Raw genomic sequence first — 22,461 nt, forward strand, 5'->3', positions numbered from 1 at the left:
GAGTCCCTCAGGGCTCCTCCATCAGCCCCATCCTTTTTAACGTGTACCTCATCCCGCTAATCAAGCTAATCCAATCCTTTGGGATCAAAACAATAAATTACGCTGATGACACGCAGCTCATCCTCTCTTGGGAAGGTGAAGATGCCATTCCTTTTTCCACCTTCCACGACTGCCTAAGAGAGACGGCTGGATGGCTACACAGAAACTCCCTCCAGTTTAATTCCTCTAAAACGGAGGTCCTGTTTTGTTCAGGCACCAAGATACCCCGCCAGTTTCCGAATGAATTCTGGCCCCCAGAGATTAGAGACAAACCTCTGCCAGTTGCCTCGGTTCGCAACCTGGGAGCCATGCTTGACAACAAATTAAGTATGGAAACCCAGGTAACGAAAACTGTGGGGATCTGCACAGCCCTGCTTCGCTCACTGCGGAAAATCATGCCTCTTCTCCCGGCACAAGCCAGGGCGTCGATAGTCAGGTGTACGATACTCAGTCGCCTCGACTATTGTAACGCCCTGCTCCTGGAGTCTCCAGTCACGTTGATGGATCGACTACAGCGAATTCAATCTGCCGCCACCAAGCTGGCTCTGGGCTGGACGAGGAGGGCTTCGGCCACAGCAGCTCTGGCTGAGCTACACTGGCTACCCTTAAAACAACGTGTGGCCTTCAAGTCCCTCTGCATTGTCTTTAAGGCTCTGCACGGACTTGGACCCAAACCTCTGCAAGCCCTGTTTCGGTGGTACACTCCTGCCAGAGATTTACGATCATCCTCGGCCTGTCTGGTAAAGGTACCCAGATTCAATAAAACCAGAACAGGGGGCAGATCCTTCAGGGTTGCAGCGGCCAAGCGGTGGAACAGCTTGCCCACTGACATACGTCAGATTTCACAGCTCCTTCCATTCAGGAGACGTATCAAGACCTGGCTTTTCCCCCAATAAATGTCCGTCTGACTGTTCCCCCGGTTATCCGTCAGCAGAGTACTCTCCAGCGCCAGGAAGCCTGCAAGGTATCAGTCGCGCTTTACAAATTCTCAAAATAAAATAAATAAATAATAAATATATCAGTTTAAGAGGAGAGGATGCAGTTGGGAAAGCTATGACCATGGATGCAGACCAATGGGGCCTGGTCAAATGCCTGACACAGATGTTACTCCTTTTTTAGGTTTTCACACGGGAAGTTAGCAAGGAAGACAGTATGGTGGGCAAAGCTATCCCATTTCTGCATCTGCTACAGGATCAGGTAAAGAAGGTGTCTGAAAGGTTCACCCCCACAGGTGTGAATGAAAACACAGAAGCGCATGCCTTGGTTGAGAGCTTAATCCCTCGCCTGGCTTGTAATACAAGGCTGCAACATGATATAATTGCATCCAAAGAGTACATCTTTGCCACAGTACTTGATCCACAGTACAAATATATTTTGTCCACTTTCATTCCTTTTTCTGAAGGGGATGTTTCAAAATACAAGAGGTGAATTGTTGAGCATGCCAGAGACCTGGAAGAAGAACGGCTGGAACTTAGAGTTCTACCCTGCAGTTCTGGGGGGTGGGACTCAACCTCCAGAGATGACAGTCTTGTCTCACAGCAGCCAACAATAGCATCAACCAGAACACTGGCAACAACAGCAACGGAAAGACAGGACCCAACCTCTACATTGTATTGGTTTCAATCAGTAGGACTTATGTACAGCGCAGAGATGATAGCAAAAGAGGTTGCGCAAGTGGCAGCATCAATGACCAGCCATAGGTTGTTCCAGGAGTATCTGGATGATCCACAAGAGGGCTATTTGGATCCAAATCCTTTGAAGTATTGGTATAGGAAAATGCGCCAATGGCCGGAGCTCAGCAGTCTGGCAATAAATTATCTGGCTTGTCCTGTAGCCAGGGTGTCAGCTGAGCATGTGTTCAGTGCAGCTGGTGCAGCTGTTATAGTGAGAAGGACCAGTCTCTTGCCTCAAAATGTGGAGATGTTTACTATGATCAAAATGAGCCAACATTTCATGCCACACAATTACACCATTCCTGAAAGAGCACAGGAGGAGGAGAAGGATGATTGGTTAGAATCAGGTGTGTTTGCTGACCAACTTCCCGGGTGAGCCATCTGAGTTTGAGGACAAACTCTGCTTCCCAGACTAAGTATGCCAGTGCCCCTATAGAACGTTTTAACTATTTCTTGTTGAACTTCTATCTTTGCAACAACAAAACATTAGCTAGGTGAACATTATTATTTTTGTGTCATATTTATGTTGCCCCACCATTTGCTTGTCACATATATTGCCAGATTGCAATTGGACCAGTGGGCAATGAAGAAGCCTCCACAATTCCTTCATGACATTGGAGACAAGGCCTGCCTCCCCGCAGGCCTTTTGCCTCTCCTTTTTTGCATCACTTAGCATTTGCAGGTCTGCCCCAGAAGATTGTTGATTTACAACAGCGCCAAGACCAAATTCCAATGTGTTGCTTGGATCAAAGATGAATTCCTAATACCTCAACTACCCATGCTTGGATAACTATACCTATTGCAATGGTGAGTGAGTGATTGTGTGAGTGATGATGATTGATGATTCATGTGGTGGCAGACAGTGAGGGAGGGTGTTGAACTGCTATTTAAGAACTTGCTTGAAATGATTGATTTGCAATTTTTGGGGTCTGAGTGCTGGGGGATAATTGTTTTCCCTGAAGGGGGAGGAGATTGGCCCTACTACACTTAGCCAGATTTACTTGTAGGGTCTTCTCCTTTTTTTTGTTCTTCAGGGATAAGAACAGACCACTTTAGTTAACAAACAAATTCTGTTTCTCTACTCGTTCTTCAACAGCAGTACACTGCACGTCTATCTTGCTAGGGTCATGACTGGTCTTGGACAAATTTATTCAGAGTCAGGAGGAGGATGAAAAAACTCAGGGCTGGAGCTGTTGGACTACCTCATCAACAGCTTGAAGCAATAAGTTATCTACTTCAAAGGTATACCATTAGTCTAATGCCTAGTACTCAGCTATGTGAAATGGAGAGAGGTGCATTGATTTGTGAAATGCTGCTGTGTGTGTGCATTGCACTGCTGGCAAAAGTGAAACTCTGAGTTCCCTCTTGCTTTATTTGCTCTGCCTTTGAGTCTTCTTTATACACTCTAATGAAGCTGACCTTCCTTCCGTCATACTCCTTGACTCTAAAATACATTTTCAGTTTTACAATCTGCACGCCTTCTATTCTCCTACATGAATGAAAGGAGAAAGCTGAGCTCAAAACTCCTATTTACTTACCAGACCAGTCCAGACAGGCACCCAAGTGATGAAAATTCCCGAGGAGAATGCAGATGCATCACCTAATTTTTAATACAATATCATTTTTCTTTTAACAATCATATTTGGAGAACTGGGTGGGTGGGTTCACTCCTAACCTATTAGACAGAATATTTAGATGTCTGATAACTTGGGTCTCAGGGGCAGAAGGACTTTTTGCAATGCGTTTAACTGTCATACTCATTCATTTGTTTCCTTCCACAACAGAATGATGATGAATTATGTGTTGCTCATTGCCAAGATGAATATTGTTCTTGTGTAGTGTTTGCCTTTTTCAAACCTTTCTCCAAATCCCCTTCCTCATCCATTCATTGAATCCCTAACCCTCTGCTCCCGGTCTGTGTGATTTATGGAGGTGTGGCTTAATTTAACCATGAATGGATCACACGCTTGGTGGGGCAGATGTAGTGAAAGCAAAACCAACTCACTGAACGATCTTCTAAGCAATAGCCCACACTGGCCCCTTCTACCCACCGCGTATAAAAAGTGATCCATATTTTAGATATAGAACGAAGAACATCAGTCATCACCATCATCTATCAGGCCTTGTGTAAAATAAAAGGCTAACCTAAGCTTGTCCACTCCAGACTTTGAGTCCATTTTTTATGACTCAAGGATTTTGTAAGTTACTAGTAGCTCCCCATTAGCCGAATTACTACTATTGCTAGGAGTTCTTGTTGTGTTATCATGTAGTAGTCTGGTGTCAATTATTTGTAAAGCTTTGATATCACCTACTAACTCAAGGTTTTTATTTCCATTTAGTTGTCTACAATAAATAATCCTTCTGAATAATCCTGCAGTTGGAACTCACCTATATGGAAGTGGGACCTCGCTTGTCAAGTTGTGATGCTTCATCTATATTCAGGTGAGACAACTTGGAGTGAAGTGAACTAGTTAAGTTAGTAAGTAAGTAACTAACTGCTACTACAAGTAATCATATATCTAGCTTGTTGTCGACAATATAAGTCATGGCAGCATCCCCCCTAATGTTCAAGATAGTTAAAGAGGTATAACTCTATAACTAAGTGAAGCACCTTTACAAGCACATAAACAGGCTACCTAAAACCTGAAGGCAGCGGTGCAAAGTAAAAGTAAAATAAACTACTTTAGGCATAAATTTCGATAAAATATTTTCCCCGTAATTGTTTTACAAACAAACTTACCTTCTCCACCCACACAACATGCCACCCCTCTACCCAAACACAAAGACCCAACCTGCAGTGTCCCAAAATCTAAAATGTCCAAAGAATTAAAGCTGGTCCCAACTCCTTTCCCGCTCTCTTTACCCAAAACAAGTCCCTCCCACTGAAACATACTTTTTTTTAAAAGGCTAGAAGAAGGCATTGTGTATTTGGGTCTGGAACTGTTCCAGGCTCCGCTCCATTGTGGCGACCTGACTTTCTATGGTGTCTAGCCGCTGCAGGATGCGCAGCAGCAATGGCCTGCTGTTGTAGGTGTGGGAGGGTGTAGCACTCACCCGTGGAGTGACCGCACAACAGGCACTACTGTGCCCCAAGCAGGTTCGCAATCCCGGGGTTGGTGGAAAAAAGGCCCGGGATACTACATGTCCCAAGCCGTGGGCCGTCTCAAAAAGAGGCTAGGGTAGCCACTGTACATAAGCACCTCTTCCTCAAGAGGAAGGTGCTTGACAATCCAGACCTTGAGGATAATGGCGGATGGTACTCCCCGCCGGATACCAGCGGGAAGCATATGCAGTGTCTCTCCAGTCATCTGAGCCAGACCAGCGTTCTACAGTAGGAGCGACCTTCCGTACGAGGGAATGGCGCGAAGGAGCCACAGGTATTCCGGAGGTAGCGCCGGTGCGCTGCCTTAACTGTTTCCTCAACCGCGGTAGCGAACCGCATTCAAGCTTCAAACAAACCCAGGGGTTTCAATTGAGACCACAATATCAGACCTAACACTCACGGAACTCAGCAGACGAATGCGCTAGAGCCAGCACGTCCTTTCTCCGCCCCGCCTCGCGGATTTCCGTGTCCGTCTTTTGCTGAGCGCATTTAGTGACCTTTTACTGAAGCATAGTTGCAGCTTTCCGGGTAATAGCAAAGCGGTGAATGCAACCGCTCATTAGTTACCGGAGAGTTGTAAATCGTATTCTCTTTGAACCTTCCGTGTTCTTAAAGGGGCAGTACCCGTTTCCTAGGAGAGTTATCCCCTTTCAGTTTGCAGTGCTCTGAACAAAGAGTGGCATTCTACCCACTCCCTTTCCGTTTCCTGGAAGACATTCTGTGTTGGATAGAATATTTACTCCACAATACGTCATCTGGCATTAGTTCAACCATTGACATCAGAGGACTCTGTTTATGTGCATCTTTCCAGTCAGCTGAGTCTTCCTTTCATCGCGCATTAACAGGTTCATAACCAGAAGGTGCTTTCTGGTGGCAGGAAATCCTGGTGAGTTGGGAGATAGAATATATATATATATATATATATAGGGGAAGCTACCAACAGAGTAGTTAGGGTAACTCCTCTTACCTGTTGTATTCTTCTTCCCTTCTCCAGTGCTTCCGAACAGGAAGGTGTCCCTAGTCTCCTAGACCAGACCAGGGAGATCAACCACACCTGCAACATCCTTTGTTATTTTGTCCCTTTCCCCATTTCCCCCGGGCGCAACCTTGCACAGTAGGGTGTCTTCCCTCTGTGTGAGAAGGCGTTTAGGGGAGGTGGGGGGTTGCACAGCTACCATCGTCCCTGCTAGTTACCAGACAAAGGTTAGTGGTGTTCTACTTATCTTGTGTCACCGACCGAACCTTGATAGAGGGGCTGGCAGCAGTTGATGTCAGCTGGTCGCTGCACCTGGATGGAGGGCCGGCAGGGTGGAGGCTGGAGGGGACATGCTGCACTGGGGCCCGGCATAGACTGAGAGGCAGGTATCTCTGCCTCTTCTTCCTCCAGGACCACCAGCCCGCTGGTATTCATGCTGGATTTGCTCCAGCCTCTGCTGTCACAGACGGGTCGCTATCTCCTTCCTGCTGGGTGCTACGGGTGGGCCAGTAGGAATAGCTACATTGAGAAAAACAAAAACAAAAAAGACAAATTGTAAACAGTGCTCAATGGAAATAATTGTTTTAAATTAGTGGGTGGCACAGTGGCAGTACATTGCTGGCACCCCAGGGACATTTGAATTTGATTTGATTATGATTAGAAAAGTCACAAGGCCAATTTTCTCTACCCACCCATGCCTTTCATAAAAAGCACTGACTGTGTGGCAGAAAAGTATTAAGGCATATTAACACCGGATTAAAAAGCAGTGATTAGATTTTTTTTTTCTAAAGGTTTTTCAAGTAACTATAAACAGACACTTTGAGTATAAAATAAATGACCTCTCATTATTGAGCACGACATTATGCACTATGGAGTGCAAGTCATATGTCGTGTAACCGTGGGCGTAGTGCTCCGCTCCTCCCATGGAGTGTGCGTAGTGGTGCCTACTTCACGGTCCGTGAAGTAGGTGTAGCAGGCAGGCTACACACACGTCATGGCGGAGTAGAGTTGCCTACCACCCGCCTCCCTCCCGCCCTCTTTTAAATGCCCTTACAATCTATAAAAGCATGTTAAAAGTAATTAAATTGACTTACCTGAGCTGCGGCGTCCAGGGACTCCCTCTTCCTGTTCTATCGCCGACATCTTCCTCACAAATGCGCATGCGCGGGCACCAACATCTTCCTCACAAATGTGCATGTGCGGGCACCCACGCATGCGCATTTGTGAGGAAGAAGTCGGTGATAGAGCAGGAAGAGGGAGCCCCGGGACGCCATAGCTTAGGTAAGTCATTTTAATTACTTTTAACATGCTTTTATAGATTGTAAGTATTAGCAAAACAGGATACCTCTGTCACCATAAATCAACTTTTCAACTTTTCAGAAGTAGAGTTTTATTTTCTACTAATTATGTTCGCTGTATAGATATTACATTTCATATTCTTACATCAAGACCTGTTGATTTTGTGCAACTGTGATTACAAAAAGACAAAAATATTTCAAAGGACTTGACAATAAACAAGTGACAAATAAACACAACATCATATACTTAGACAATCTTCACAAAAAAGACAACAGTGGTTCTATATACTAAACACAAGGGATCTTCTCATACTATTTTAAACAACTATGTGTAGAGTGTTGTACATATGGGAAAAAGTCCTGCGTTGTTCACATAGAGTTCCAGGGACTCACATTCTTCTAGTCCTCTCAGGATGATAATTTATTAGGGTGCCAAAGAGAGGTAGCCTACAGGTATTTGGAAAGCAAGTTTACAACACTATTTAGAATTCATTTCAAGTGTTGTCGGAAAGTAGACGTCTTTCTGTTTCCTTAATTCTTTAAGGCTTGCCTCATCAGAAAACCAACGCATTTCGACCTTCAGCGTGGCACTTATTGTCGAAGGTCTACATCAGGGTGGACAAGAGTTATATAGAGGACTGGCAGTATCACAAACGTATTTGCAGATATAAGATTCCTGGTTCTTGTAGTCTCCAAGTGGAAATCTTTTACGCTAATTCAGCCGGGATGCAAGCGTGTGTATTCTATACCAGCTCGCTTGCCTCGAAAGTGGCGCGACGCAAGGGGATTGCGTTACGGCTACGAATTGTAAGCCTGGGTGGTGGATCGATCAATCTGCTACTCCCACTTGATTCCAGTGCTTTTCCAAGAATGCCGCGAACTCGCCAAAGGGCATTCGAAAGAGGGCGGGAGGGAGGCGGGCAGCGCGTAGTGGGGCCATGCGGAGTGTTCGGAGTGTGTGTAGATTTGCCCCCCCTCCGTTACGCTCTGCGTAGCCCCACTACGCCCACTACGCCCAGGGTTAATGTTGTGCTAAAATAATGGAGCCATGCTCATTTCTAGACAACGCGTTGGGTGTTTTGCTACTGTCTGCAGCTGGGGCATCTATAGTTGACCATTCTATATTTTTTGTTCCAATGTCCCTGCTCTTCTCCAAATGCATTTCTCTTTCAACCCTGGCTCCAAAGTGGCAGATAAATAATAAATAAGATACTACATCACACACCTTACGTATGAAATGCGGACATTATCCTGTCTGCTGTAAGTAGACATTGGGAAAAATTATGCACTACACTGCAGGTAAAGGAATGGGCTATATAGATTGTATTTGGCTCCTTCGTCACAGTGTACACCGTACACCAAACTTGGCATCAAATCATGCACTTACTCTCACTTTACTCACTGGCCTCACCCACCATCACATATTATTTCCGACAAATTCATTTGCTGGGCAGTAAGTAAGGAAAGGAAACTTGACTTGCTTGACTGCATGGTAGGGTAGAGGGATTAGGCATGTAGGGTAGAACTTTTGATGTAGAATAGAGGGGTCACTACACTGATTATCAATTTATCATCTTTTGCTTATTCAGTCACTGTACTAGTTGACGGAAGTTAAAAGGTAAAAATCGGAACAGGAGTAAAATAAATCTGTTATTGGAAACGGGAAAAACATATTCTAGAATCACTTCACTCCACATGGTTATAAAATCAAATGTGGCACATGTCCAGAATGAATTTTCCAATGTTTTGGGTAGGCTGAGACAGGAAAACTTAGGAGAAAAAAAGGAGTGAAGTACTAAGAGGTGACTGAGTGGGTGAAGGGAAACACACTTAGGGGTCTATTAGGATGGTGGTCGAAAAATCACCCCGACCGCCATGGTAGCAAAAATCAACCGCCCGCCGGTCCCGCGCCAAACCCGGCCATCTGATTAGGATCAACTGCCCAAAAAAGCGGGCCGCGGTGGAATGAGCCAACCAAAGACCACCCGTAGCATGCGGAGCAGGTGGAAATCCGCGGTAGAAACACACCAAACCGCCGCCAGGCCAACAGAGAGACCGCACGGAAAATGAGGATTCCCCCGATGTGACAGCGGGATATTCCACTGTTTCCAGCGGTCGCAAACAGTCATGAATGGGAGATCCGGTGGAAGGGCTGTAGCATAGCCATCACTGAGGACGCTCTGAGACAAATATGGCGGTCGAAAAAAAAACTCACAAGGCCACCAAGTGCACACAGCAAACTAGCCCTGCCCCAAAAACACAACCCAATGACACACCCCCATGGCAACTTCAAAAATACAAATCCCAGGACAACCCACACAACATACCTCACAGCAATACTCCATTTTGACACCCACACAGCTGAGTATAAAGCCGGCCCCATCCCTGACCAGAATCATTTGCACTACTCCAGCACTGAAGGAAGCAAACCCTGCTGCACATTGGATAGGCAAAACACCACACATCTCACCTGCACAACAACACACACACACACCACCCACACCACCCACACCACCCCACCACCCTCACAACTGCACCTCAAAACACCACAGAAAATGCCCAAATTCACAGAGAGTGAGTTGTCAGTCATGGTAGATGAGATAATCAGAGTAGAACCACAAGTGTTTGGCCACCTGGTCCAACAGACACCATTAGCCACAAGATCACAAATGTGGGCAAGGATAGTTAACAAGATCAATGCAGTATGGACCACCCCATGCTCCAGAAATGAAATCATGAAACGGTGGCATGACCTGAAGAGGGTTGTGAAACAAAAGAGGAACAAGAACCGTGGCTGGCTCAGAGGACTGGTGGTGGCCCTCCCATCCCACCAAAAACATTCACTGCATGGGAGGAGAAGTCTCACAGGAATAGCTGGGGGAGTGCAGGCTGGTAAGGACAAACACATGTAAACCATTACACTGCCATGTACTGTCTTGCACAACTACAAAGCTACACCTCCTAGGTCCAAGTCCGTTCATATGCACCACATTACCAAACACAGATGTAACATCCACTCCATCTAAATCACCCCAAAGGTAGCCTACAACATTCCGAGGGTTGCATGTCTACAGGCAGCCAGCACTACAGCTCCCACCAGGCAGCCCTGTCCCACCCCTGAGCAGGATGGAACACTCCCACCCAGAAGCATGTGTCAGCCATTGCATTGTTAACTCTCACCTAACAGGTAGGTAGCCATCTTAACAGGGAGGGCTGTTTGGGGGTTGGAGGTCTGCACAACAACTCCCACCAGGCACCCCTGTCCCACCCCTGAGCAGGATGTGGTACTCCCTCCCACCCAGAAGCATGTGTCAGCCATTGTATTGTTCACCTTCACCTAACAGGTAGGTATCCATCTTAACGGGGGGTGAGAAACCAGCACTACAACTCCTAACAGTCCCCCTTGTCCCATCCCTGAGCAGGATGGAGCACTCCCACCCAGAGCATGTGACAGCCATTGCATTGTTCACCCTCACCTAACAGGTAGGTAGCCATCTTAATAGGAGGGGTGTTTGGTGGTGGGAGGCCTCCACAACAACTCCCACCTTGTCCCCTTGTTCCCTCAGCTTAGCAAGATGGAACACTCCCCACCCACCCAGATGCATGTGGCAGCCATTGCATTGTTCACCTTCATCTAACAGGTAGGTAACCATCTTCCCAGGTTGTGCTGTTTGGGGGTGGGAGACTGCACTATTACTCCCACCATGCCCCCTTGTGCCCCAGCTCAGCAAGATGGACACTCCCCACCCACCCAGAAGCATTTGGCAGCCATTGCATTGTTCACCTTCATCTAACAGGCAGGTAGTCATCTTAACAGGTTGTGCTGTTTGGGGGTGGGAGGCCTGCACTACTACTCCCACCATGCCCCCTTGTTCCCCAGCTCAGCAGGATGGAGCACTCCCCACCCACCCAGAAGCATGTGGCAGCCATTGCATTGTTCACCTTCACCTAACAGGTAGGTAGCCATCTTCCAAGGTTGTGCTGTTTGGGCGTGGGAGGCCTGCACTACTACTCCTACCATGCCCCCTTGTTCCCCAGCTCAGCAAGATAGAACACTCCCCACCCACCCAGAAGCATGTGGCAGCCATTGCATTGTTCACCTTCATCTAACAGGTAGGTAGCCATCTTCCCAGGTTGTGCTGTTTGGGCGTGGGAGGCCTGCACTACTACTCCTACCATGCCCCCTTGTTCCCCAGCTCAGCAAGATAGAACACTCCCCACCCACCCAGAAGCATGTGGCAGCCATTGCATTGTTCACCTTCATCTAACAGGTAGATAGCCATCTTCCCAGGTTGTGCTGTTTGTGGGTGGGAGGTCTGCACTACTACTCCCACCATGCCCCCTTGTTCCCCAGCTCAGCAAGATAGAACACTCCCCACCCACCCAGAAGCATGTGGCAGCCATTGCATTGTTCACCTTCATCTAACAGGTAGATAGCCATCTTCCCAGGTTGTGCTGTTTGTGGGTGGGAGGTCTGCACTACTACTCCCACCATGCCCCCTTGTTCCCCAGTTTAGCACGATGGAGCACTCCCCACCCACCCAGGAGCATATGGCAGTCATTGTATTGTTCACCATCATCTAACAGGTAGGTAGCCATCTTCCCAGGTTTTGCTGTTTGGGGGTGGGAGGCCTGCACTACTACTCCCACCATACCCCCTTGTTCCCCAGCTTAGCAAGATGGAACACTCCTCACCACCCAGAAGCATGTGGCAACCATTGCATTGTTCACCTTCACCTAACAGGTAGGTAGCCACTGTTCCTTGTACAGTACCACAAGATATATGAGATGGAAAGATTATCATAAAAGCAGAGGATAAGTAAACCAGAGACTAGAGACCAGAAAAAGTCAGCTACCAAAAAAGAAAATGATGGGGACAAAAAGATAATGCAGGGATAACAGAAATGAAACAAAAATCCAATCCTTTACGCTTTGCACGAGTGAGTTTGTGAAGATGGCAGGTAAGGATGTCAAAGAAACTTTATTTCTCACCAGCAACACCAGCCTCCAGGCAGCAGCTCCCATCCTGGAACCCAGCACCAATATTCAAATAGCCCAACACTGTACCCCAAGCCCACAACAATCATAAAACCCAACATTAAGGAAATAATAATATTAAATATCAGGACTTACTAGGCTGAGCAGAGCCCTCAGCAGGGGCGCTGGTGGTCGGTGCCTCTCTTCTTGCCATTGGGTGCTAATGTAAGAAATGAAGAAGATAAAAAATAGATTAGTGCTTCAGTGATTCTGTGCAAATGTATCATGACAGGCAAACTCAGTCACATTGTACTTCTGTAAAACAGATCGCTTATAGTACTAGTTTTGAGTCTATCGACTATCGGTGAGTTGCCCATACTGATCTTAAAATCCCAATTTCAAATTTCTTTAACAAAAACAAAAGTTGGTATTAATGCATTGCAGTGAATTATCTCTGATTCTATCTTCATTTCCCAACCCCCTTGATGTACAAACGCAGTCTCCCTTTTTTGCAATGCACAGATGCATGCTACACATCACTGTGAAATAGTTTGGAACTGTACGAGCTACATAAACAGAGTCACAGAGAGACTACTCACTGATATCACTGATTCACTATGATGAGAGGAGGACAGTCTGCAGTGGCTTCTTATTTAAATCAGCCAAAGCAAGCTCAAATGATGAGTATGATTTAGTAGCGCTGAGCGTCTGCCTAGCAGAAATTAGAAAGTGGACCACATAATAATAATATTCCAATGTAAACTAAACGTAACTTACCTCTGAGTGTGAGCAGCAGGCTATTTTGATTTTGATTTTTTTTTAGCATTGTAGAACACAAACACAACAAATAATTAATACTAATCGAGCCCCGGAATCGCGACACCTACCAGGTCGGGCAAGTCCTGTTCCCGGTCTAAGATGTCTGTCCAGCGACTCGCCAGTTGCTGGATGGTAAGCTGGATCTGGCTGGTGCTCCGCACATAGGGGCGCACCCTCCTCCAGCGCAGCTCATGCTCCTGTAGGTGGTATCCACTGCCGGGTCTGCTGCCTGCTACCAGCATGGAGGGGAGGTGGTGCAGCACAAGCAAAACTAGTGCTGCCACATCCTGCTCGCTGAAGAACGCCGGGGGCTGCACACCTGGGTGGCAGAGCCGCCCACAAGGTATATAACACTCTTTCATCGCGCTAAGTGCTGTAATGAAGGATGAGAAAAGAAGAAAAGGAAGAAAAGAAAAGAAGAAATAAGGAATTAAGGGGACAAAAATTAAACAAAATACAAAAAGTCATGAAAAACAAATGTTTATTAAAGAAAACATAAAATACACCAACATAAAGACACACACAAATATAATAAATAAAAATGAGGGGTAAATAGGTTTAGTAAGGGAGGATTAAAGAGGGATTGAAAATTAGGACCAGCACCATAACAGATAGTAGAAAAACAAGATTGCTGCACCCATGTGAACTGCGTGATGCCGTTCGCAGAGGATTTGTAAGTTGATGGCGCACATGAGAACCGCATGGTTCCATTTCTCACATGATTTAGAATACGAGGATGCACATGACAACGCAAATGGGCGCCCGGCAAACTCTTCCCAAATGCAGACTTTCACATAGAGCGGCAGAGTTTTATAGCCACTCCACAGAGTTTGGCGTAGCTCAGCTCCACAAACTCTGCCTGGGCGTACTCAAAAGATCAATTGACTCATTTGGACTAGAACAAACTGTGGTCCACTTCTCCCAGCCTTGAAGTCTTCAAAAAGGTTGTCAATAAGGAGCCAAAATTGGTATCATCCCTAGAAGACCGGGCATCACTTGAGAAGTGTGGAGGAGTGTGGCTCAATGGTTAGAGCGGCAGACCCTGAAGCAGAGTTCTGGCCAGGGACCAGGGTTCGATTCCCACCTCGGCGGGGCTCGGGCTCAATTTCCTCGGACCTGTCTATCCTCGCCTCGGTGCCTATTCTAATCACGGGCTGCACGCTGCAACTCTGGGCAATAGCTTGCTTAGCCTCCATACCGGCCCCAACAGCGCTAAGGATGCCTGGCTTCACCCTGGGGGTGCCCAGGAGTGGACACTTCACAGGGAAAGCCAGGAGGGGTTCCACAGCGGTATGAGTATCAGCGCCAGAAAACCGCAAAGGCAACACCGCAAGGTGGCCGTCTGGTGACAGTGCGCTCTATAAGTACCTTGACATTTACATTTAATGCTTGGATGTTGTTAAACATCTATACCTCGTTAAAGCCACAGCAGTACTTGGACTAGGCATTCAGCTGTAGGATAAAAGGCAGCTTTTTGAAACACCACCTTGGCATCCTCATTTGAAACACACATGTTGCCCAATGGCTAAGAGCAGAAGGAGAGGCCACTTTTATGCTGTGGGGTCACCCAAAGGAGGATGCAATCCATATCATATGCCTTTGCAGGTCCATGTTCAGCCTCTGCCGCCATTGGCTGTGCCCTTTTTGTATTCAGGCTAGGGTGCAATCCTGCAGACAAGACATACTAGCCTGCTTAAACCCCGAAGACATGCAAGCAATCTCTTGAGCAGTAAAGTATCTCCAGGGAGTCGACATGGCTATAAGGGAGGCAACTTATCTGCCAATACAAAACTGCCAGTCCCAAACACCTGCCCATCCCAGGGGTGGGGTTGATGTACCTTCTAGCAACCCAGTCCCACTGCCTAAGCTACCGAGCTTGGCACCAGGAAATCACCACTATAGCAGGCAGCAAGGCAATCACCCTCAACTGATATGTCAGTAAAGTACTCAGCATAAGCCCACCTACTTACACAAGCACTTTACTCTAGCACTAGTCCTGCCCTTGCTCTTCTCTTCGCACAAGCACTTAACTCCTGCACCAGCTCACGACCTCAAGAATGGGCATATCTACAAGTCCAATTTGCACAAACCTTGCTCCTACTCCGGGTCAGGCTGCGAAACAAACAGTATTTCAGACTACCTCTACAGCATGCAGGCATTGATAATGTCTGCAGCAGGGCTATACCATTCCATTATTAGTCTTTATTTCGGCTGCAAAGGCCATAAAAGCAACATATAGTATCACAGATTACAGTTAAAATATAGACATAAAATCACATTTATAATTAAAATATTACAAATAATTCAGCCACCAAAGGAAACTTAGTGTATAACTACAAGAAATGCCTGCGCTTTAGCCACATTGCGTTTAGAAACCGGGAGACTGCAAAAACTATTGGGGGGTGGGTATCATGTTTAAGGACTCTCAGTGCATACTCACACTCTCTGAATCCCAGGTTGTTACAAATGGGTTTAACCCAACGTTTTCTTTGAGGGAAGTAGATAGGACAAAAAAAGAGAACGTGTTTTTCGTCCTCCATACTATGCCCACAAGCTGGACAGGATGTATTATGAGTTGAATCCCACCTAGAGGTAAACGATCTGAGTGGCAGGCAGCCCAATCTGAATTGACAATACAGCTTCCTGGCTGCAGGTGGGCTGACCAAGTCTAGGTATTCCTCCTTCCTGTAGGTGTCTTTAATTTGAAGGAACTCGATCGTCAGCCTCCCCAACTCAGAGTGTTCATGTAGACACGTGAGATTGTAATTTTTGACCTGTGCGATCAGTTTTGTTTTAGGTAAGGCCAGGCACGAGGCCTCCGGGGAGGTCCATAATTCTGGTAGGCCAATCTTGATACATGAGTCTTTGACAAAACTTAGCCAGGGGATGTTCTTGTGCCTTAACTGAGGCCAGACCCCCAGAAGTTCCTCCCGGTAAGAGGCTAACTCTGCATTGGACCAGAGTCGCTTCCAATATACCAATGGGCGCAGCGTTACCACTTGTTCCAGTGGTATTAGGCCAAAATCCAGCCTGATGGGGATCAGCGGGGTGCTGGGAGGTAAACCCAACAGACTCCTCATAAAGGTGTTTTCGGTCCTGGTCAGGCTGCAGATTCTAGAGTGACCCCACAGTTCTGCCCCGTAGATGGACGCTGCTCTCACTTGGGTCCTATAGATTTCAATCGCTGGTCCCACCGGTTTCGAGACCAAGCCTCTAAATACTTGTGAAATTCCCCCCGTAGTTTGAGCGAGTTTCAGGGCGGAGTTGGCAATTTGGCCCCCCCATCCAAAGTTTTCTTGTAAGGTAATCCCCAAATAACTGAACGTTGTCACCCGCTCAAGATGTACACCGTTCAGAACTGGGTTTGGCCGTGTATGTTTGGGGGGATTGAGAATCATAAATTTAGTTTTAGCTAAATTGATCTCAAGGCTTCTTTCCGCACAGAAATCCACAAAGCCGTCCAAGATGCGCTGGATACCAGTTGATGTTCGAGACAACAGCAAAGTGTCGTCAGCGAACATCAGCGCTGGCACCAGGCCCGTGGCAAGTCTTGGCACATCTGTGTCCTGGATCCCTTCCAGATGTTTAATGAGCCCATTGATATAGAAACAGAATAGCGTGGGTGCCAACACGCATCCTTGTCGGACTCCTCGGTTAACAGGGAAACAGGAAGACAAGTCGCCATGTTTTCCACATCTGACCTGGGCGAAGTTGTTCCTGTGGAGTCTACTCACAATGTCCACAAGATACTCGGGGACATTGAGAGCCCGGAGTACCTTCCACAGATTTTCTCATGGTACCAGGTCAAATGCCGACCTCAGGTCAACAAAAATAAGATAGAGGCTGCCACCCTCTAGATTTACGGTCTTCCAATATATGATCTGAAGTCGAAAGATCTGGTCGACAGTGGAGATTCCCTCTCTAAAACCTGCTTGCAAAGGGCTTAAGATGTTATTGTCTGACTCCCAAGACTGTAGTCTATCCAGAATTATGCGGCCGAACAGCTTTTGTGTGGTGTCAATTAAGCTGATAGGCCTGTAGTTGGAAGGTTGTAAGGGACAGCCTTTTTTAAATATCGGCACTATTTCTGCTCCAAGCCAAGACTCTGGTGGTTCAGCACCCAACAGGATGGAGTTAAATAGAATGCAAAGATACGGAGCCCATATCTTTGGTTCCGAGCGGTAAAGGTCGCCGGGAATTTCGTCCAATCCCGGCGCTTTACATGGTTGCATGTAGGGAAAATGGCAGTTCACTTCACATGTCTGCTAGTTGCTAGCAAATTGCGCAAGTAGGACTTTTTAAGATTTTAGCCGAAAGACTATCATGATTGCATCTCTTTTGAAAACTCTATGGAATACCATTCTTATTGTATCTATTTATGATGTATGTTTTATATTGTAATAATTTTAAATAATCAAAAATTAAAGTCATTTTTCAGTTTAACTGAATAATGATGGCCCTTAAAGACCAACTCTGGGCTAGTATTAGACATTTGTAAAATATACACAATTGTGGTTCTTGCAGCACAGGCCACCAATCTATATAAATAGGGTTCTCTATATAACAGAGATGTAGATTGGAATGTGATCTAGATTCCAGGGTAAAGGATAGCCTTATACCCCCTTGTGTTTGGAGGGATATTAACCTGCTCATCTATTAATATCTCATTGGAAACATCAGGTGGGAAATTAAATCAATTGTATGCCTAAATTAGTGGTTCAGGCCAAGACCTCTCAACTGTTGGGCCATCAAGACCCCATCAGGCAGAGGATGGGCTGTCACAGGCTCTTTCCAAGTCTCAGTACTCTGTGCACCCTATTCTTGCTGTCTCTCACTTGTGGATTGCACTTCAGGGAAAGGTCACATCTTCAAGAAGACACTCCTCTCTATGAATGCGGGCTGCACAAATCCAGTTGGAAAGACCCCCACACTCTACAGCAGTCTTCATCACTAGGATAACCTGGAACGGTCCACACCATCTAGCCTCCAGACACATTTTCCAAATGTGCCTCTTCACCCAGACCCAGCCGCCAAGACTGGGGTCATGGCATTGCTCCAGACATGGAGAGGTGGCAACAGTTTTATCCTGGCTGGACGTTCAACTAGTCCCTTGCAATAGTCAAGAATCATGTCATCTTTAAAATGCACAATCCCATTTGCGAGCACCACAGGCAGTCTCATTGCTCTCCCCATAATTATCTCATATGGGTAAAATCCTGTTTTTCGATCAGAAACACTGTGAAGAATCATCAGCTCAAGAGCCAAAGCATCTGGCCACTTCAGAGTTGTTGATGCAAACACTTTGACAAATCTAGCTTTCAAAGTCCCATTCACATGCTCTACAATGCTATAAGCCTCTGCCCAATAACTGCAATGCAATCTCTGCTCTGCTTGCAATGCTGCACACAACATTTTCAGAACCTAATTATTAAAATGAGTCTGTCGGTCTGACTCCAGCGAAGCCGGGAAACCAAATCTTGGTATGAGCTACCTCAACAACAATTTGGCTACTGCGAGACTGTAATTTCTTCTGGTCTGGCAGGCTTCAACCCAACGGGAGAAGAGATACTCAGTCACCAGGACACATCTCAGCTCATTGCACACATGCATTTTGATGAAGTCCATCTGCATTCATATATGACTATATGAATACCAATCTAAATCGTGGATTAAACCAATGTTGTCTAAACAACCGGACTATTGCATCCCTCCCTATATGAGAGAGTCCATGGAAATTTCTTGCCACTGGGGACAACACTGGGGTAGCACTGGTCTGCCATCCACAGAAACCCTTATATCATATCCCTTCACGCATCCTTCTCTGATCCAACCCTACTGTTCTGCCTCTGACACTTCCTCCTGCAATCTCTTTACTTCCTCCCAGGTATCAGTTGTTGACAGCAAAAGGTTAAAGTTGGTATCACCGTCGGATTCATTCATGTATTCACCATTGAATGCTTGTGACCCATGAGCACAGTATCTAGCAACCACATTCGCATAATGGTTTCCCACTGTCACATAACCATAACCACTGTGGGGAGCGGGACACTTCACAACTGCAGTTTTTGCATGCAGCTGTAATGTTTCAAGCAATCTCATAACATATTCACCACTGTGGATCGGGGATCCAGATGATGTCATAAATCCTTGTTGTGACCATAACTGTCTGAAGTCATGAACAACACCAAAGCCATACTGACTATCTGTAAATATAGAAACTCTCAACTGTTCAGAGACACAACAATCCCTAGTATGTGCTGTCAATTCAGCCACCTGTGCAGAGAACACTCCTCGAAGCCAGGAGGCTTCGGCTTCCCCTGAGACTGTGTAGACTGCATATGCAGCTCTCAAATTTCCTTCATTGTCTCTTAAACATGACCCATCGACAAACAGTATGTAATCATTTCCTACTAATGGCTCATCTTGTATATCTCATCTTGGCTTACTGCTTAGTTCAATGACATCGAGACAAACATGCTCATCTCCCCCTCATCATTTTCCTTCTCTGGAGACGCATTAAAGTGGCAGGATTCAGGGTAGCACATCTCTTAAAAGTGTCATTTTCTGCAGCCAGTATGATCTGTTTATACTTTGTAAAGCATCTGTTTGTCAAGTGCTTTGTGTAGGTACGCACAATAAAATGTCAACAAAAGTTGTGCACAAGAGCAGTTAGGGAATGTTCCATCAGAATACTCTCACACCGTTCATTGTTGACACCAATGGCTTCCATGGCTTTAAGACACCCAGTCCTCCCTCTCACTACAGAAAAAAATAAAACCTTTATTGTAATCAGACATTTCCAGTGCCGGGGCATGACAGAGACCTCCTCTCAGCTCTAGGAAGGCAAGCAAGCATTCATTAACCCATTGTATTCAATTGAACACAGCATTGTGTATCAGCCTCTGTAAAGGCTTGGCCACTAGGGAAGAGTTGGGTATCGACTGGAGACAGCAGCCCACCATTCCCAAAAAACATCTTAACTTCTCTCTGGATTCTTTCTTGTGACACCTTCCTCGCTCCTTTCTCAATGTGATGTCCGAGACACAAAACCTTTTCTGACAATACTGCAACTTACTTGGTGACACTTTATGTCCATTCTCAGCTAAGTGGTTCAGCAATGCAATGGTGTCTTGTTTGCAAGGTTCCTGAGTATGTTAAGCCACTAACAGATCATCATCATACTGAAAGGATAGAGTTACAGGGCCTGATCAGAGCCTTGAGATTCTTTTTGAGGATCTGATTAAAAATTGAGGGACTCTCTGTATACCCTTGTGGACTTGGCACCATGCCAAAACACAGTTCTGTAATCAAAAGATAAAGAGATACTGGCTGCCTTCATGCAAGGGAACAGAGAAAAATCAGTGACAATGAACCACTCAGCCGTACATGGAATTTGAAACAAAATCACAGCTGGAGTTGGTACCATGAGACAATAGGGAATAATGATGCTGTTAATCCTTCTCAGGTCCTGCACTATGCAGTACTTACCACTTGACTTCTGCAAACCCATAATGGGTGAATTACATGGACTCGCCATTATCTCCTTAAAAATGCCTTGTTGTCTCATTGACTCAATCACTGGCCTAATCCCAGTGATTGATGCAGGGGTCACATTAAGCTGTGGGTTCTTGAGTATTCAACATTGGGTTTAATTTTCATACAAACAGGATCAACTCCCTTTATGAGATCAATATATTTTCCTGAAAGATTCGAGACCTCAGGCTTCACTGTATATTTAAGGTCTGGTGGTAAATCCTCATTTGGCATCAAAGGTCCAATGGTTGGCCCTTGACTCGCCAAATTTAAGGCGACATTGTCATGATGGGTATGAAATGTTACTCCTGTCGAGGTCCAATAGATAGTGCAGTTCAATTTAAACAATAAATCACATCCTAATAAGCTCACAGAACTCGAATCATAAACCACAAACTAGAGATTCTCCTCAAATGACCCTATTTTAACAGGTACATCTTCTGTTACTGGGTTTATCATTTGCTTATTTGCAACTCCTACAACTTGGATTATTTTTCCAGAGAGGGGTAAGTTTTGAACTTCCACTGTTCTAACAGTAGAACAGGTGGCACCAATATCTATCAGGAATAAAATAGGCGGGCCATTCACCTGACCTTCCACAAATGGACCACTCTGGTCTACCTTTAAGACTGCGCAAAGTACTCAAACTTCCTCCCCCTTTTAGGCACCACTTTGTGACTGATCCTAGCCACGACCCTGAAGCGGATCAAATATCTGAAATTTCTGAAACATATTCTGTTATTGAAAGCGATTCTTCAATTTAAATTTTGGACTTGATTCGGATTAAATTGTGGACCAGTTGAATTTTGCTGTGGCATCGGGGCTTGTGGAATCTGCATCACTGGAGCTTGGGGCCCATTCAAATTTTGCATTCTCAGTACATTCTGTGACTGTACGGGGTTATTACTCTGGGGCTGTGTAAACCCTGAATTCTGAAACTGGCTCCCATTCATCACTCTGTTGTGATTAAGAAGACATTCCTGCTTCCAATTCCCTAACTTATTGCAATAGTGACAAGGATTCAATCTCTTCAGAGCTGCCATATCAATCCCAGTACTCTGATCAACTTGAACACCACTACCTCTACCTTGTTGCGGGAACCCATTTCCACCTTGCCTCAGGGGAATTCCCTGCTGAAGCACTTCTTCCATAGAACCAATATTCCCCACAAAAGGTTGACTCTGACTTCCTCTTGGTGACACAGATGAAAGCAGCACAATCAATTTCTGCTTCAATCACTTCTGCTTCATTTCCAATTCATCACTAAAATATTTTGCATATCTTAAAATCACATCAACTGATTTATTCTGCCAACATATCAACTTCTACTGAATCATCAAGCTAATCTCATGTCTCAATCCCTTCACAATCTAAGACACAAAATTCTCAATTTCTTTAGCTTCAAGACTCTCCATCCCACAGTGCTGCTTAAACATCTGCAACAATCTCTCATCATAGACATGCACTGACTCGTTGGGCTCTTGAGTCATCCTGCCAATCTTGACCCAATCAATGTCTTTAACTGGTATTTTTCCTATGAAAAAGATCATCACCTGTTGACACTTTTTCATCACTAACTGTAATGGAGCATGTGATATTGGGTTTCTGTGGTGTTCCTTCTCTGGCCACTCTATAGTTACTTCCCATTCTGCCCAAAAATCACTCCGTACCACAATGTCGAAGAAAGTATTCAAATCCACCTAGAAGACTTGTAAAATCTTCACAAATCGCTCAACCTGTGTGTCGCCAGGGGAGGTGGAAAAGATGGAGGGAGACTTGGTTTTCCGTTATTTCAGTCGTTATTGTTTAATTAACCACACAGACAGGTTCCTTCCTTTAAGAATATGGAGGGGAATGGCTCGGGCATCTTCTGCTTGCTTCCTCTCCACCACTACTCTTGCCTTGACTCATCTTCAATTCCGAAATCTCGGAACAAGAAAACAAAACACAGAACCGAAATCAGAAACCTTGTCTCAGGTTTTGGTTGTTAGGGAAGTGAAGGGACTTTTGCACCTTAAAGAAAACTATTCACCATTTGTGAAG

Source organism: Triturus cristatus, chromosome 2_1 (genome assembly GCF_964204655.1).
Source record: "Triturus cristatus chromosome 2_1, aTriCri1.1, whole genome shotgun sequence".
Lineage (NCBI taxonomy): Eukaryota > Metazoa > Chordata > Amphibia > Caudata > Salamandridae > Triturus > Triturus cristatus.